This window comes from Leiobunum rupestre, chromosome 9, assembly GCF_980474605.1.
Source record: "Leiobunum rupestre chromosome 9, qqLeiRupe1.1.hap1, whole genome shotgun sequence".
NCBI lineage: Eukaryota > Metazoa > Arthropoda > Arachnida > Opiliones > Sclerosomatidae > Leiobunum > Leiobunum rupestre.
In genome coordinates this window covers 54,504,612-54,523,615 of record NC_143392.1, presented here as the reverse complement: position 1 = coordinate 54,523,615, position 19,004 = coordinate 54,504,612, and the positions used below count along the sequence as shown (strand labels likewise).

Below are 19,004 nucleotides of genomic sequence, written 5' to 3'. Positions count from 1 at the left end.
CCGAGAATCGCAGCAACAGTACATATGTCCATCCGCAACAACTAGAGAAATTAAAGAACTATTCACAGGCAGAACTACGAGATTTTAGGGAATGCCTCGAGACTACAGAAACAATTGGCGACTGCAGGAAACAAGTGTATTTCGCGCTGATCAACAAGGAACAGGAAAAATTCTCCAAAAGACGAATGACCAACTCTCCAGGGAAATCAATAAAGAAAGGCAAGACAGAAGACGTTGAGAAGACATTCGCTAGCGCCACCAAAACCACACCGGAGCAAGATCTTTACGCAGATTACGTAACATACTAAATTTTTTAATTTTACTCAAATGTTTTAAAAACCTGAAAAAATAGAAAAAAAGAAAACAAATACTTACCTTGATCGTATATGAACTTGGACACTCCTAGAAATTAAAAATGTTAATATTTAAGTTTTATAACGCATTAGGAAAAATGTAAATACTTGAATTTTTTAGCTTATCCGACTTTGGAACAACCCCCGACGACCGCACAGGAAAGCGCCAATTCCAGTCAACCAGACTCCGACAAAAGTACTTGTGCTAAGGAGCACGATCCGAAAGCAGAAGCAGGAATACCACTAGAGGCACCACCCAGCGACCACCAGGAACCATGACCGAAATACCTACCCATCTTACCGTCCTCAGGTGCCATTTCCGGCTCTAGTTGTGGTTCGGCCATCTCGGTTCGTGACGTTTTCGCGTCCTCTGTCACGGGTTTCCGGTGTGACAACCAGGGACGTGTCGTGAGTCTGAACGTTCGCGTCCAAGACCAACTCTTTCGTCTCGTATCGGTTTACGCGCCGTGTCGGCCAATACATCGCCGCGCGTTTTTCGAAAACCTGCCGAATTTTTTCGGTGGGAAGTTTGACCGTCTCGTACTCGGCGGTGACTTCAACTGTGTTTTAGACGCCAATCTTGATCGTGACGCCCTTCCGCTTGGTCCCCCGGACCTCAGCGCTTCTACCTTAGCATCGGTCGTAACCGACTGGGACCTTCGTGACGCATGGCGTCAACTGCACCCGACCGCTAGGGCTTACTCTTGGCACTCCAACCACGCCAATTCACGCTTAGACACTTTCTTCGTGTCTATCAACGACACCATTGTCCCGCTGATATTTTGCCTTTACGGCATATTTCAGACCACGATGCCGTTCTATTGTCCGTTTGCGTTTCGCCCCCGCGCCAGCGTGGTCCGAGTGTCTGGCGCCTTAACACCGCCATTTTGACTGACGGCAACCGGGAAACCCACAAAGCCGCGCTCCGTCATATTTTAGCCAAAGTTGACTCTGTTTCCACCTGGGAAACTTCCAAGTTAGAGTGCGCGCGTTATTTCCGTCGCGTTGGGAAAAATCGCGAGCGAAACACCGTCAAGAGACAGCGTTCCTCCGATGGGCACTCCAAAAGGTTTCTCGGGTTACACCGGAAACTACCATGACTGTTGCGGCTAAGGAAGAGGTCCTGCCCCTTCTTCGCGCTGAATACCAAACGCATTTCCGCGATCAACAAGACCGCGCTTTGGCGACGATATTAGCGGAAGAGGAGAACTTTAACTCTTCCTTCTACCGTCGAATTAAAACACCAAAACAGCACGTCGCTATCACCGAAGTCACCACAGCGACCGGTATTTCGTCCGACGACTCGGACATCCACGACTCTTTCGTCCATTATTACGAAGCTCTGTATACGAGGGACACTCTCAGCGACGCGGACGCGTTCTTCGAGCGTCATGCCGCCGCGCTGCCAACCCTTTCCGAACTAGACCGTGACTTCTAAGATCGTCCTATCGCGGAGGACGAGTTAACCCAGGCGTTACACCGGTTGAAAAGCGGTAAAACCCCTGGTCCGGACGGCTTACCTACCGAGTTCTACTCGTTTATGTGGGCGGAACTACGTCCCATTTTTACCAATGTCTTTAATGACTTCTTCAGCGGTTCGGACTTACCTGAATCGTTCCAAGTTGGCAACGTTACGCTTCTGTGCAAAGACGAAACCCAGAAAACCTTTCCGTCGTCGTGGCGACCTATCACTCTAATTAACAGCGAAAGGAAGCTGTACGCGACTGTTTTAGACATAAGAATCTCCAAGGTCACGTCCAAACTCATCGGACAAAATAAGACCTGCGGCGTGAGAAGGCGCCAGCCCATCTATAACTTGGTGGCCCTCCGCGACATTCTTCATGATTACCGAGAGCGAAACCAGGCGGGTTTCTTGCTTGCGGTGGATTTTGAAAAGGCCTTTGACAGGGTTAACCACACTTACCTTTGGAAGGTTCTGGAACGCTTCGGTTTCGGCGCACGTCTCACCGCCGCCCTGAAACTTATGTATCGTGACACCAGTAGTAGGCTTGCTATCAACGGTCATCTCAGCGCCTCGTTTCCCATCATGCGCGGCGTCCGTCAAGGATGTCCGCTGTCTCCGAGCCTGTTTTGCTTGTCGATCGAACCACTCTTGTATGCCGTAAGTCACTCCACTCACATCAGAGGCCTTCATTGCCCTGGTACTCTTGCCTCTTCCCACGAAGTTTACTCGGCCCACGCGGACGATGTTAACTTCCTACTAGAAGACATCGCCTCTGTCCGTAACACTCTTTCGCTTCTTGACGAGTTCTGTTTGGTCTCAGGTGGTAAACTCAACACCACCAAGACTCGCTCGAGTAGGCTGCGCCGTCCTTGAGACTGTACCCCCGTCTCTACCTATAAAAGAGACATCCGAGCCTATCAAGATACTCGGAATATTTTTCACGCGTTGCGGTGTAGCTATGGAAAATGAGTATCGTTTTCTCCAGAACTTTATGGACGCATTGCACATGTACCGAGATAACCCATTTTGCTTCAGGACTAGAATCCAACTCGTGAAACAAATAGCCTTACCGAAATTGTTGTATCCCGTGCCGTTGGTAACCTTTTCCGAGAAAACCAAAGCCACGATCGTTAAAAGTATATTCTCCTTCATTTGGGGCGCTAGACAAGAAATTGTCTCCAGACAGACCATGCAGCTTGACCCCAAATGCGGCGGACTCGGTGTCCCTGACATCAATCTGGAAATAAAGGCGCTGAGTTTCACCAGATACCAGTCTTGTCTAGCCGCCATTGATCATCCAGTTAGCGCGTCGATCTGTCATCATCTCTCGACGACCGCTAAAACGCTCTTCGGGATTCCCTAGACCTCCAGCACTACCCACGCGAGCGAAGTCCACCCGACATACTTACCGCATAAGACCACCGCCACCCAACTCCGCGCGACCAACCCGAAAATTGACTTATTTAAAGTCACGACCAAAACCGTCAAGCAATCACTCAGGACACCCCACAAACCCAGAATCGTCACACTCCAGCCGGACGTCGATTGGAACGTGGCATTCGGTCGTCTGTCGCAAAGCGCCGTCACGGGTTCGCGTCGCGATTTCGCTTTCAAAGTGCTGCATGACGTGGTACCGGTCCGCGACGTTCTTTACGTTCAAAACATGGCTACGACACGCGCGTGCCCCTTTTGTGGCAAATCGGAATCGCTCGCGCATCTTCTGTATGAGTGCGATATTCCAACCTTGCTGAGGAACCGCGTTCGCCAGTTCCTCGGGGTGAAATTCGTATCCTTGCCCACCGTGTGCCACCTCGCGCCGCTTCCCGTTCCGAAAGCAATCATTTACGCAACGCTCATTCTGCTTGCGGAAATAAATCTCCAAGTTTGGAAGGCCCGCAACCGTCTCCTTTTTGAGAACAAACGCGACACAGCCGTCGTGGTCCTGCACCGTGTCCGAATGAACCTCGCCGCGCGTGCTCGTGCGGACCGACTTCGGTTCACGGAAGAAAAATTCCGAGAACTGTGGCGCTACGAATTAAAGCCTTTCGTCACTGATAATGGTGGTGAAATTTCGTTGTTGTTTTAAACTTCAATGTAACCAAATTTTAAGAAAATGAACATACATGCAAAATAGTATAAGGTTTAAAACATTATAAGAATACCTGTAAAAAATGTTAAACTTACCTGAAAACAATGATACACTTACCTGAAAAAACTGTTACACTTACCTGAAAAAACTGTTAAACTTATTTACCTGGAAAAAATGTTAAACCTCCCTGAAAAAATGTTACACTTTACTGGAAAAAAGTTACACTTACCTGAAAAAATGTTAAATTTAGCTGAAAACATTTTAGTATTCCCTGACAAAAATGAAAATTTTGATAGTTACTTTTAAACTTACCTGAAAAATATAAATGATCAAATTTAAACCGGAAAAATGTTAAACTTCTTCTTACCTGAAAACTTCTACGTCACATTTAAACTTACCTGGAATATTAAATTAATTTCTGTCCAATTAATGTAAATACCTAATTACTCCGAATCAATTTGTGTCCACGATCTATTGAAAGATCTGTATCTGTATATATTTGTCCTTCATTAATAAACTATTTCAGTATCTGTTCTTATCAGCTTAATATCTGATACGGGTCCCATCGGGGCCCAAGATATTAAACTTATTTTTGACGGCGGCGGAGAGATCGGAGCTTGCTCCACCTCCGCCACGGGTTGGCCTGGTATTGCAGTTCTTCCAGGATCGGCCCACCTCGCTCAATGAATCTAAAATCAAAACCATATATATATATATATATATATATATATATATATATATTCCTAACGTCATAAGAGGGAAAGTCGTCATTGGCTAGTAGATCATTTTGAAGATTCGGACGGATTTGTTTTGTAATTTTTTACCTTAATTGTCGTACGTTACCAACGGTATGATTTTTTAAGTCACTTTCGTTACTTACAGGAGACATGATTAGGAGTTCACAGCCGGCCGCTTTTCGACATTCGCGTTGGCAACACGTCTTCCCCTTTAAAAAAATACCCCCTCCCAAACCATGGTAACTCCGTTCTCAAAACGGACACCATATAAGTTATTTACATCGAGTTACCTAGCGAGGATTGCGGTACTATCGCTGTAGAAATAGGGGACTGTTAAAAGCGGGATGGTTTGGAAAAAACGAGTTTTGGTGTTGCTGATGCCGGGGCGCGTACTACGCGGCAACCACGGTCTATTCGTAGTGCCATATCTCATGACACTTCTCTACAGCTGTTCTGGTAAGCGTGCAGGAGGAAACTCCGTATGATCAAGATTTTACTTTTTCTAATTATCGATTAAGCACGGTTCCATGTTGCCACTTATTAAAAAAAAGACCCAGAGAAAACCGAAGATAAATTATCGCCTTGGCGAACTAGTTAGAAACAGCGTAAAAGAAAATATTTAAAAATATACAATTTTTTTTAAAAAGACTCAAATACCCCGTTAATGAAAAAAAAGAGGGAGAGAGGAAGAGAGCAGCCACCGGCACGCCGTGTTCCCCGGTGGTCTCCCTCCCAAGAAATGACCCCACTCGACGCGGCTTACCGTCGTTGATGGGTCGAGAACCAATGTATTCCGCGTGATATTACCGTTGACGGCTGAAAACGCTCGATGGCCGTCAATCTTTTTGTTTGAAATCAAGAAGTTGCCTTCTTTGGTCAGACGTGATGGTTATACACGCTGTCATCTCCAGCCACGAGCAATCTGCTTAAACATAATTATGAAATATATGAATACTCAATCTCACTCTTTTTCTTTTTCAACCACCAAAGCCCCCTTTGCCGGTTATCGCTTCTCGGTCTTATGGCTAAGATCAAAGTGTAGTATCTGCTCCTTTTTTCGAAGCCGAATGTCGTGATTCGTTTTATCTCCTGTATCGGGAAGTCATTACGGGTCCGGTTCACGTAATCTGTCGCTGCTCCAGTCGTTCCAGAATCTCCCAGTCTCGTTCCGGTGCTCCAAGAATCCCCTTCCAGTGGTTCCTGTGAGTCTTCCGTCAATCTCGACGCTTGTAGCGGTCATCATGGCTCCTGCTTCGTCGCAGATATCCAACCCTCCAGCTGCGGCTGTAAAGAAGGCTACGGCCCGTATCCAGTTTGATGGTGTCACCGTCGAAGATATCGCAACGGCGCTGTTTGATCATGTCGGCCCAAAAGCATCACGGTTTTTCAGATGCTAGGCAAGTTTGACGTTCAAGTCACTTTTAGTGACTCTGGGAGCTATCAAAAAGCTCTTGATTCCGGTATCCTGGTTAACGACAAACATTTGGACATAGTTGGAGTAGCTGACCCGGTATCGTTTATCACGGTGAAGGACGCGCCTAGCTGGTGGGAGTTGTCTTTTCTCAAGGCGGCTCTAAGAAGCTATTGCGAAGTAGTTTCCGAATCTTGGGAAACGTATCAGAAAGGACCGTTAAAAGATCTCCGAACGGGGACCAGACGTCTAGAGGTGAAGGTAAAGAGCGCCATCCCTAATTTAATGACTATCAGCGGTCATAAGATCCAGATCACGTACCGGGGAGTTCAGCGAATGTGTTATTACTGTCGCAAGGACACCCACCAGGTACGTTATTGTCCCAAGAAGAAGGCGAAGGCCAGTAAGAACGCTGATAACCTCGATAACCAGCACCAGGATAATATTAGTCCAGACGCCGAAACGTCCGGTACCATCAAAGACCAGCAGCCAGATGTTCCAGACGCTGATGCAGAAATGCAAGATGAAGAACCCACCTCTGACGCAGAACGAGCAGCTCTAGGGCCGAAGGGTCACAACAAGATACGCAGTCTAACTCGCCGTTACAATCCCCGGTTAAATTCGGGTTTCCCGAAGACACGCAAGCTCCCAGCATGCCGACATTTGCTGAAATAACTGATGGGTCGGTAAAAACTACGCCACGGGTCCCCACGTTGGGTCCAATGACGTCGAAACCCACTCAAGCAAAGTTAACGATGGCTGGGAAATTCACTCCGCTCACACGCCAAAACGCATCAACGCCCAAGACGCCCAAACGTCTCAGCTCCTTCAGTCCATCGACGCATCCTAAGAAAAGCAAGTAGCTGTGAAACCTTTTGACTCATTCTTAAATCTTGTATGATAAGCCTTAATATAGGAACTTTAAATATTAACGGAATGCGGGACGTTAAGAAGTTAGATAATGTTGCGGCCTTGTTTACATCCAGTAAGCTGGATGTTCTCTTTTTACAAGAGACTCATCTTTTAAGCTCAGATAATTGGTGGTCTATAAGACGAAATTTTTTTACTGACTGTATTTATTTTAGTCAGGGGTCGAATAAATCTCGGGGAGTGGTTTTAATTTTTAAAAAACATTTTAATTCTGTTATCAAAAGTTTTCGAGCCGACCATGACGGCCGTATTATAAGTGTCGATATTATACTAGAAAAAAGCCGGCTCCGAATCACGAATGTCTATGCCCCGTGTAATCCGCGAGAAAGAATTTTTTTCGATCAATTGTATACCTTTTCCGATGGTCGTTACGACCACCTTATTATTGGTGGAGATTTTAACTGTATCGTCAACCCGGCCTTAGACAGGGAAGGCGGTACTATTTTTCCGGACCTTAGCGTAAAGGCTTTAAGCTCAGCTACCTCTAATTTAAATTTAGTAGACGCTTGGCGGCATTTATACCCTACTGTCCCTGGGCTTACGTGGGGAAATGGCAATGTTTTTAGTAGACGGGATCACTTTTATGTCAGTAAAAATAGATTTATTCATATAGATAAAATTCAAATTACACCTATTGCATTTTCGGACCATAAACTTCTCGATTTGGGGTTAAAAATAAAAGAGGGGGTTCCTAGAGGACGTGGCGTTTGGCGTTTAAACGATAAACTCCTAGTCCCCGAGGACGCCAACGACCAGAGTATCCAACATGAAATTAAATTACTTTTGTCGAATGTTAAAACCTATAAAGATTGGGACAATTTTAAAATTAAAATTGCCGATTTTTTAAAAGTAAAGGGTAAAAAAATGGCCGCTAAAGATCGTAAGATAGCAGCCGTGTATAGATGGGTGTTGGGAATCATGAACCAAGCCCCGGATAAAAATATCCACTCAGTAGCTATAGAGGAAAAATTTAAAAACCTATTGCAAGAACAATATAAAACCAAATACGAGCATATGTGTGGTATAAGGGCCGGCCTCGCTATAACAGGCGAAGAGCAATTTTCATCTTCGTTATATCTGCAAATTAAAGGGAGTAGAAAGAGGGAAGAGATCTGCGAAATCGAAGTAGAGGGCGTTCGGTGTAAAGAGCCGGATGTCATCAAATCCGCTTTCGTGGAGTATTATGCCGATCTGTATAAGGCTGATCAAACTAGTGTCTTTCTAAGACCGACTTACTTACCTTGTCTTTCTATCGAAGACAGTGAGCCTTTGGAAGGCGCCATTACTGAGGGCGAATTGCTTTTCGCCTTAAATTCATTTAATCCCGGGAAGGCACCGGGTCCAGATGGTTTGACCGTCACCTTTTATAAGATGTATTGGACTTTGATTGGGCCAATACTTACTTTGGTAGTCAACTCCGCCCTTGAGGCTGGGACGCTGCCGGTGTCCATGCAGACAGGGATGATATCTCTGCTCTGTAAGGATGTTCTTTTTAAGCATTTAGTCGAATTTTGGCGCCCTATTACCCTACTTAATTTGGATAGGAGAATGGTCGCGAAGGTGCTGGAAAACCGTTTAAAGAGCGTCACCGATAAATTAATTGGTCAAGGGCAATCTTGCGGGGTCAAGGGAAGGTTGGCGTCCCATAACCTTGTACTACTTAGGGACACCATTGAATCATTAAGCCGCCGACATCAAGCGGTTTACTTACTTTCTACTGATTTTAATAAAGCTTTTGATCGTTTAGATCATTCGTTTATTTTAAAGGTTTTAAACACTTTTGGGTTGGGTAAAAATGTTATCGGTTTTATTGACATTTTATATTCTAAAAACACTAGTTCTATTTTAATTAATAACTCTTTAAGTTCCGAATTTCCCGTGCAACGAGGTGTAAGGCAGGGGTGCCCCCTTTCTCCCGTGTTATTCTGTCTCTGTATCGAAATTTTACTTTTCAATATTCGGACGAACCGCCTGATAAGAGGTCTTCCCTGTCCGGGTGCCGCCGTTGTCGATACTTTAGATTATACTGCGCACGCTGATGACGTCAATTGCGTCAGTGCTGACGTTGATAGTGTTAAAAATTCAATGGTTGAAATTCAGTGTATTGCGATATGTCGGGAAGTAAATTAAATGTCAATAAATCAAAAGCAATCCGACTTGGATCGGGCCATTGTGAAATATTAGAAAATATGCCAATAGCAATAACAAATGGCAGCGTAAAAATCCTTGGTATTGTCTTCGACGCTCGAGGCATCGACCCCATTAACGAGAACACTTACAAAGCTCGTTTTAAAGAAACAGTCAATAATTGGGGCGATCAAAACATCTCTCTAATTGGCAAAGCTCAATTACTACGCCAAGTAGCAGTCCCACGTTTAACGTACCCTGTTCCGTTGGTGAACTTTTCTGTTAAAACGATACTCGAGCTCGAAAAAGTCATGTTTCGATTTCTGTGGAAAGAAAAAACAGAATTAGTAAATAGAAAAACCATGTACTTACCTGTAGATGAAGGAGGCGTCGGTGTCCCAAATCTCGAAAATGTCATCTCTAGCTTAAATTTGTCACGCGTGTTAAGCTGTCTAAAAGCCGAAGGGCATTTGGTAAACAAATCGGTAACTTATAATTTATCGACTTCTGTAACCACTGTTTTTAGCCTAAAATGGGATTTAAAAATGTCACACTGTGCATACGTTAACCCGAATTATATTAAAACAAGAGACTACGCTAAGACTGTTAAAAATAAACTTAAAGCTGGTGAAAACCTTCTAGAACTGAATAACGCTGAGATTGGTCAGAAATTAAATGTCAAATATGTACCCCGAATTGTGTCAATGGAACCGCATTTAAATTGGAAATTAATTTTTAATAGAATTGGGTCTCGATCTATAGAAGGACATAAACGCGACTTCTTGTTTAAAATTTTATACAACGTTTTACCAGTAAGAGACATTTTGTACAGACGCCATATGGCGAAAACTAGATCATGTCCAATGTGCACCAACAATGAGACGGTTGTCCATCTTTTTTATCAGTGCGATAACGCTAAACTGCTTTTGAACGATTTACGAACTTATTTTATTGTTAGGTATCTCTCTGTGCAATCTGTTTTGTACCACGTTCCACTTCCGGTCCCTCTAGCGCTTGTTTATGTATATTCTATAATACTCACTGAGACCAAGTATCAAATCTGGAAAGCCAGAAACAACAAATTGTTCGAAAACAAATTCGTCCCTGCCTTTGTCATCAAAGAAAGGGTTCGTCACGAAGTGTTGAAACGAGCTCGTGCCGACCTTGTTCGTTTTCCGCGGCCAGTCTTTGAACTGAAATGGTGCGCGCAAGAAAAGCCACTCATTAAAATAAATAACAATAGCCTATTATTGTTATTCTAAAATGTCTGAACTATAAATTTTAAAATATTTAATATTTTGTTTTAGTTGCTAATAAGTAAATGTATAAAAACAAAGTAGTCTATCTACTTTGAAAATTTTGCACCGATAGGATAAACACGGTTGTTAAGTGAAAGACTAATTTCAACCTACTTGAACAATACCAAGGATATTTAAATATAAAATTTATTGTAATTTGATTCTAAGTTTTGCCCGAAAGCAACAAAATTAAATTCTTGTACGCGGAAAAAACCATGATTATGTTAAATAGTAATTATGAAATTACATAAACTTACGAATATATTTATACACTTCTGAGTATAAATTTTTGTTAAAATTGCTTTATCTGAAAAGAAAACTTGATTAATTTTTAAAATTAATTCATTTTTTACTTACCTTGCATGTAATAACCTAGAAAAGAATATTTATTTTTTGAGTGTTCAATTGCCATCGATAATTTTATGTACGCGAAAGCATTACAATCATCAATTTTGTGAGAATCAATTTTTTCCTGACGCTGTGTTTTTTCAAAACCCAAATGTAAATCTACTTTTCCGCTTTTCAATTGCTCGCGATAATTTAAAACCTTAATAACGCGAACAATGTAATTTTGACTATGTTTTCAAATAAACAAATTTAAGTATCTGTTCTTATCAGCTTAATATCTGATACGGGTCCCATCGGGGCCCAAGATATTAAACTTATTTTTGACGGCGGCGGAGAGGTCGGAGCTTGCTCCGCCTCCGCCACGGGTTGGCCTGGTATTGCAGTTCTTCCAGGATCGGCCCACCTCGCTCAATGAATCTAAAACCAAACACCATATATATATATATATATATATTCCTAACGTCATAAGAGGGAAAGTCGTCATTGGCTAGTAGATCATTTTGAAGATTCGGACGGATTTGTTTTGTAATTTTTTTCCTTAATTGTCGTACGTTACCAACGGTATGATTTTTTTAAGTCACTTTCGTTACTAACAGGAGACATGATTAGGAGTTCACAGCCGGCCGCTTTTCGACATTCGCGTTGGCAACACGTCTTCCCCTTTAAAAAAATACCCCATATAAGTTATTTACATCGAGTTACCCAGCGAGGATTGCGGTACTATCGCTGTAGAAATAGGGGACTGTTAAAAGCGGGATGGTTTGGAAAAAACGAGTTGTTGTGTTGCTGAGGCCGGGGCGCGTACTACGCGGCAACCACGGTCCATTCGTAGTGCCATATCTCATGACACTTCTCTACAGCTGTTCTGGTAAGCGTGCAGGAGGAAACTCCGTATGATCAAGATTTTACTTTTTCTAATTATCGATTAAGCACGGTTCCATGTTGCCACTTATTAAAAAAAAGACCCAGAGAAAACCGAAGATAAATTATCGCCTTGGCGAACTAGTTAGAAACAGCGTAAAAGAAAATATTTAAAAATACACAAATTTTATTAAAAAGTCTCAAATACCCCATTAATGAAAAAAAAGAGGGAGAGAGGAAGAGAGCAGCCACCGGCACGCCGTGTTCCCCGGTGGTCTCCCTCCCAAGAAATGACCCCACTCGACGCGGCTTACCGTCGTTGATGGGTCGAGAACCAATGTATTCCGCGTGATATTACCGTTGACGGCTGAAAACGCTCGATGGCCGTCGATCTTTTTGTTTGAAATCAAGAAGTTGCCTTCTTTGGTCAGACGTGATGGTTATACACGCTGTCTTCTCCAGCCACGAGCAATATGCTTAAACATAATTATGAAATATATGAATACTCAATCTCACTCTTTTTCTTTTTCAACCACCAAAGCCCCCTTTGCCGGTTATCGCTTCTCGGCGAGAAAATTATTTAACATGTTCTGAAGACGGTTAGGAAGCGTCTTAAGTAATCTTAAGAAGTAAATATTAATGAGTTTTATAAGCTGTGTTTTAACGTTAGGAAGCGCGGTAAAAATGATTCACTTTTAATGACTGAACATAACGGGATAAAGCTTGTATCGTGTTATAACCTGTCATTCGTGTTCATCTTTATAGTGTCCCACCAGGGGTGTCTCATTGGGTAACAAGTTGTCCCTATATGGTTCGTTAATGATTATAGCAGCGTCACGTGACACGCACCATCTTATTTACGGTAATTGAAATGGGTCTTCCATAAAGATTGCTGGTGAAAGTTTAACATTTGTCAATGCTTCACCACTAGACTGGTATCATTGGATTCGGGTAGAAGTTTCAAATATAAGTCACCCCTAATACGGGCACCTTTTTAACGGTTTTTAGGTTATTAATCTTTATGCACATAAAAAGTATAGACTCTTAAACGCGCCTTCCCGAAGCGCGGTAAAAATGATTTATATTTACAACACATAACGGGGTAGGCTGGTTTCGAGTGGTCTCTCTTTTAGCGGTTGTTAGTCATTTTTGGCTGGAAAATTCATGTGTTTTGGCCGCCATCTTTAATGATTCATATTCAAACGGGTTCTGTGTATTGAAAAGGGTGTCCATCTCTGTTATTTTTAGGAAATTTGCCATATATACTTTAGATCAAGTTTGTTTTTAAACAAGTTGTCCCGAAAGGATTTATATATATATATATTAACATAAAACGTCACATTAAAAGTCGGTAGATGGCTTGGGCCTAGCTTATGACATTGTAAATGCATCAAAAACTATATATTACCGTCACTTAACCTTTAAAAACGACGCGCGGGAAAGTTTGTGAAGTAATTAGGGAGTGGATATTTCAAGTTTTTTAAACATAGTCAATACGTTAATAACGGGGTAAAGATATTTGATAGGGGTTAAATCAACAAGTGGTCTTAAAAAGGAAATAGTAATCAGTTTTATAAGCTGTGTTTTATTAACCGTTAGGAAGCCCGATAAAAATGACAAAGGCTTAATATAAGTTTGTAACTCTCTTTTAGCGGTTATTATATGAACTCTTAGTAATTTGTAAAATTCACGTGATTTGGCCGCCATCTTTAATGTTGCATATTCAAACGGGTAGGGTGGCCATCTTTGTTATTGTTTTAGGAAATTTACCATATTTACGTCAATTTTTTTACGCTTTTTAAACAAGTTGTTCCTAGCGGATTTTTATATCGTTACGTACCTAGATGACACGAACTTGATTATTATGACATATGTATCATATATTACCGTCACGTAACTTTTAATAACGACGCAAGGGAAAGCTTTCTAATTTATATTGAATACATTGCCAATATACGAAATATTTACATAAATTAAACAAGGTCGGTTCGCGCTCGTGAAATTTAAATAAACGTAATAAGTAATTACATTGGTATAATAACAAACAAACCGGGTTTTAGTTCTGTAACAATTAATCTAGTTTACATCTAAAAAAACCAACTTATACCGTTGCTTATTTGAATAAAATTGATAATAAAACTTTTTTACAAAACTCAAAAATGAATAATACAATGTTATAAAATAATTTTCAGCTCTGAACCTGAAATTAAATGTGTTTGTCAAATTGTTATCACTTTTCTAAATTATCTTACATCCTTCTATGTTTAAAATAAAAAACTCTGATTTAAATTTAAGACTTTATTTATATTTTACAACATTTGTTGTTGACACAAAGGAACTATCGTTAATAACATTTAACACGCTATCAATAAAAACCACTAACTCGTCTATCGCCTTTAAGAATCCAGTTTTTGGGGGTCGTTCCAAATGCATTTCGTGAGAATTATGCTCTTTTTGAAAATATCTCATTCTTTGTGCAATCAAATCCATTTCAAGTTGACGATTCATTTTTTTTCAATTCTTTATTTATATGTTTAATCAGTTCATAGTCCTTGTTTTCTTTATAAGTCATTATTCCACAACAAAAACAAAGCGAAACTAGTTTGTATAAAACGCGATGTGGTTAGTTCAGTACCGGTCGAACACAAAGGAATCTAATTACCGCTAACTATCTCTCTACGCCGTTAGCGCTCCTCTGATTACCGCGAACTATCTCTCTCTCCACGGCGTTAGCGCTCCTTTAAAGGAATGCTTTTCTCCGCGTTTATCTCCTTTTTTAACGCTGTGATTTATTTAGAACAGGTGTTGAGCGGAGAATCCCCCGTTGCTATGGTGACCTCGGCGCGACGTTTATTTGAGTATCAACAAACTTAGTAAATAACCTCGCATGGTTTAAATGTTCTCCACTTAAATATACGTCGCTATCTATGGATATTTTCATTCGGATACATGATTACCTGATATGAAAACTGTACAAGTTTCAATTTTGGTTAAGTTGTCCCAAACAGGGGAAACCATTTTCGTGTAAAGTTAATCTAACAATACCTCACGTACATAAATCGTTTAAATTGTTTTATATTACCGTACCATCGGTCTGGTCTAATAAGAAATCGAACATGTTTTGTTCGAGAAAGATAAGGAGAATGAGATTAAGAAACTATCATTTTTAATATTACCACTTCTATAATAAACTAAGGTAGTGCTTTGGGGTCCATACCGTTACTTAAACAAGTCGCTCCTATATGAACTTTTAAACGGTTATTCGTGTTAAACGTGTACATTGCATAAAACATTTACGACAACATATAACCAGTCGAACATGTCTGCGATTCTTTATAATTTTGCGTTAGTTTATCAATAATATCGTGTATATAAATTATAGTATTAAGAACTATACTTGTATTGAGCCGTTATAAATGTCGTAAAAATCTTTAATATTAAATCTATCGTTAACTAGCTGTATATTATTCCATGTTAACCAAGCGGCACGAGGAATGTTTACGTAGCGGTTTAATAGACTTTAACATGTACGGTCCGTTAATTTTCGTAAGTGGTAGCGAAATTATGGGAGGGGCCACTACGTGAAAGAACGCTCATTCAATTTGTGAACCTTTAAAATGATTAATAGTTTTATTAAATGGGTAGCAGATATGGGCTTATAGTAATATTTACAGATTCTATTTAGATTTTAGAGTGGCATTAACATTTCTCACCACCAGGGGTAAATTGAACTCTTATAAACGTTCGTTGTTTATTAAAGGACATTATAGTATTGCCATTTCCCACCACAAGGGGTAAATTGAACTCTTATAAACGTAACAAATAACGAACGTTACTTAATTCGTTGACCGAGGGTATTAAAGAGCATTATAGTTTCACCACCAGGGGTAAATTAAGAACTTAGTGGCAGCACACACTACCCTGATTGTAACGACTGTATTATTAATGTAAGCAATGTTTAAATACTTGACCAACGAGTGTTCCTGTATGTTAGTTTAATGTTGATATTTCGGTTAATAATGCTGTAAAAAAGCTAAGCCTAACAAATATGTTGTCGTCAAAACTCGGACCAAAGCTATAACTTGTTTTTCTGTTATAATCTCCCGCGTATTAATTTGGTAATAATAATGATTAAACGTATTTTATAGCGTCATATGAAATAACGGGCGGAAATAACTTACTAGGAGGTGTTTTCGGTAATGAGTGTGGCGGCTGAAAGGGCAATTTTGGACTTTTTGGTACCGTTTGAGAGCCGCTATTATTGAACTATACTTGATAAGTTTAAATAAAGTTTAACATATTGGAAGAAATGCCTTTCTTCGAAGAGTACCCTTTAATAACACTCGTCTGTTTAACTATATATTTGGTTTTTTTTCTGGTGCCAGGTGTTTTTAAAACCATAACCACTAGATAGCGGTTTTTAAGTTACCGCTTGGTGACGCCAGTTACAATTTACCGCTAGGTGACGACAGTGGCCGCTGCGTGACGCCGGTTACATTTTACGCGAGCTAAATTTTTAACCAGCTTTAAATACGTAAAAATGCACTTTGAAAGAAAAAGAATAGAGAGTTTCAACTCAAATTTTTCGGCAACCTTTTCAAATGTAAACGAGTTGGCAAACGCCGGCTTTTTTTACGTTGGGAATAAAAATATTGTCATGTGTTTCTGCTCTGATGGTTTGGTTAACGATTGGAAAGCGGGGAATGTACCCTTACTAATTCACATCCAACGGTTCCCGAAATGCAAATTTGTTCCGGATAAAACTACGGATAACATTCCCGTGCTACGCGAAACGAACGATTTTTGGAATTTAGGACCTATGCGATCTGAATTTCTAAGATTACAGTCGTTTAAGGATTTCCCGATTGATTACATAGACGTGAGAGATTTAGCACAAGCAGGTCTCTTCTACACGTATAACAAAGATTGTGTCAAATGCTTCTGTTGTGCTGGAGAGCTATTATTTTGGGACAAGAACGATATTCCGATGGGAGAGCACGCTAAATATTACCCGAGATGTAAATTCGTTTTAAACCAGAACTGCGGTAATATACCATACGAGTATGATTCAAACCAAGCGCCCTTTTCAAGCACTAACGAGAAAGCTCTGGTCTATAGCTTAATTACTCATGTCATTGAAACTCTAGATCGGAAGAAATCTAGACCACTTTGTAGCATTTTATAATTTTCAACCAGAAACAATGAGTATTAAAATGTAGACGTTAAATCAATAAAACTTTGTGAGCGAGTGTCTTTCCCCTCGTTTTCAACATATTAAAACTGATATACGAAAAGACTATTCTGAACGCGTTGGTAAGGAAATTTTAAATGATGTACAATTAATTAAGCTATTTTCTGGCGTTACGCATCGTCGCTAGTAGTGCCTGTCCTAAGGAGGCTTTTTTGAAAATATACTGAAACTATTATTATCATGGTTCCTCGTGTATATAATTTGCTAGTGTAAACTAATTTTTCGTATGGTATAATAACAAAGAACACATTTACTAATAAAAAAATTATTTATAAACTATTTTTCAAATATATTACATCATTTAAACAATGATCAATCAAATCCCTTACGTCAAATGGACAATAACCTATAAATTGTTCCAAAAAATCTTTTTCCACTTGGTGATCCTGAGAAATACGAAAGGCGGCGTAAATTTCTATAAAGACACAGGGAATTTGTCGCTTCTGTAATGGTTTATAAACCGCTTGAAATTTCGAAAAATTGTCGACCAAAACACTAAACATTAGGTCTATAACCGGTGCGCTTTGTTTTAACAGACTTAACTGTTCATCTATAAACACTTTAATTTCATTTAAAGCCAGAACTTGCGCTCTACTAAGTGATAGACTGGCTGATAAGTTTATTTCGTATTCCAAATATTTTTGAGTAAACGGCATTAAATTCCATGAAAATCTTCCTCCCGAACAAGAAACTTCGAAATTGTGTTCAAAAGTACAATCGGAATAAGGTTCGACGGTCGGAATTGGCAGATAAATCTTTTTTATTGTTGTTGAGTTTAGATTTTCAATGACTGAAGACCATTCTTTTGTAAGGGCGTCCCATGTTTCTAAGGAAATGTCCGTACTTTGAGCTCCATTAGATATATAAATACCTGGCTCTTTGTTAAATATTGATACGGTCACTACCAATTGAGTAGGTGAATGTAACGTCAGAGAAACTAAAATAAAATACGTGTTAAATAAAATTAAAGTTTAAAAAAAAGTTTTAACGTACCCTTTTTAAAGGACATTGTATGAATAATCCACTTTTTGTTATCGAATCAATTCAACTGTAAAATTTTGTCCTTGTATAAAACGTGCAGGAATTTTTTAATAGCTCGCGGTTTAGCTTCCTCGGCAAAAAAAACTTTCTCTTTCAGCGAAACTCTCTCTCTCTCTCTCTCTCTCTCTCTCTCTCTCTGCGCTTTTCGGGGCACCTCGGTGAATCGCTCTCTCTCTCCACGGCGGTGTGGCGCGCGTTATTCTCTCACGCCGAGATAACCAGCTGGTGAAACTCCGCCTGAATGAGGGAGGCGTGTAAATTTATACCAAACGCTTTTGGGCCAAGTCCTCCTGCAAATTTTTTAAAATGTTAAATAATTACACATTTAAAATTTAGTGATACGTAACAATAAGTGTACCTCTTTTGATCAGTGTGTTGCTTTATTTTAATACAACCTATTATACATTTTCTTTATACATTTTTTTATACATTTTTTATACAATTTTTATACAATTTTTTACGTGTTATAAGATAATTTTTAACTCGGAACCAAGAAATGGAAAATGGTATTAGAATTGTAATTATTTTTTCGGAACCTAATGTTTTATCTCCTTCTACGACGATAGTGATTCCCGGAGCTGTAATTAATATTTAAAATTAAAAATGAGAAACATGATAGTTTTGTTTTATAATTACCATTTCGAAGATCAAGCTCCCTAGGTTTGTTCGCTGGAGGTTCCGGGTTTTTCGGAGATGTGGCTGGTGGCGATTCGGTCGGGTCGTCCTGTTTCTCGGGATATATTTCTAGGGGATTACCCTCTATACTTTTTACATATGCGGCCACTTGCCTCGCCTTTTCATAGGCAGACACATTTCTGTAAAATAAGAAATACTATATATTTTCCTCGACAAAAGATGGTGGTCATTGATTCATACCGCGTATGGTCGTTGTTAAAATGGTGGTGAAATTCTCCCGGCTCTAGCTCTAATTCGGGGAAATTAGGACACTCGAATCTCGTGGCCACAATTATTCGATCTAAGTCGATAAAGTTTCCCAGGTACTCTTTCGTTTGCCTTTCTTTACCAATAACGTATTCGGCCAGTCGCGTTATATTTAAAACATGGCGATCGACGGCCTCGATATCGTATTGTC

The 19,004-nt window shown here is 40.2% G+C and overlaps 2 non-coding genes across 2 annotated transcripts; both read left to right on the top strand.

Annotated features, from left to right (window-relative positions):
* Window positions 1-4,400: 4,400 nt before the first annotated feature.
* Window positions 4,401-4,587, top strand: LOC149930940 (U2 spliceosomal RNA). Its single transcript, XR_016476559.1, has one exon. It is a non-coding gene; the product is annotated as a U2 spliceosomal RNA (small nuclear RNA).
* A 6,388-nt stretch (window positions 4,588-10,975) lies between these two features.
* LOC149930939 (U2 spliceosomal RNA) lies at window positions 10,976-11,166 on the top strand. Its single transcript, XR_016476561.1, has one exon. It is a non-coding gene; the product is annotated as a U2 spliceosomal RNA (small nuclear RNA).
* Window positions 11,167-19,004: the final 7,838 nt, after the last annotated feature.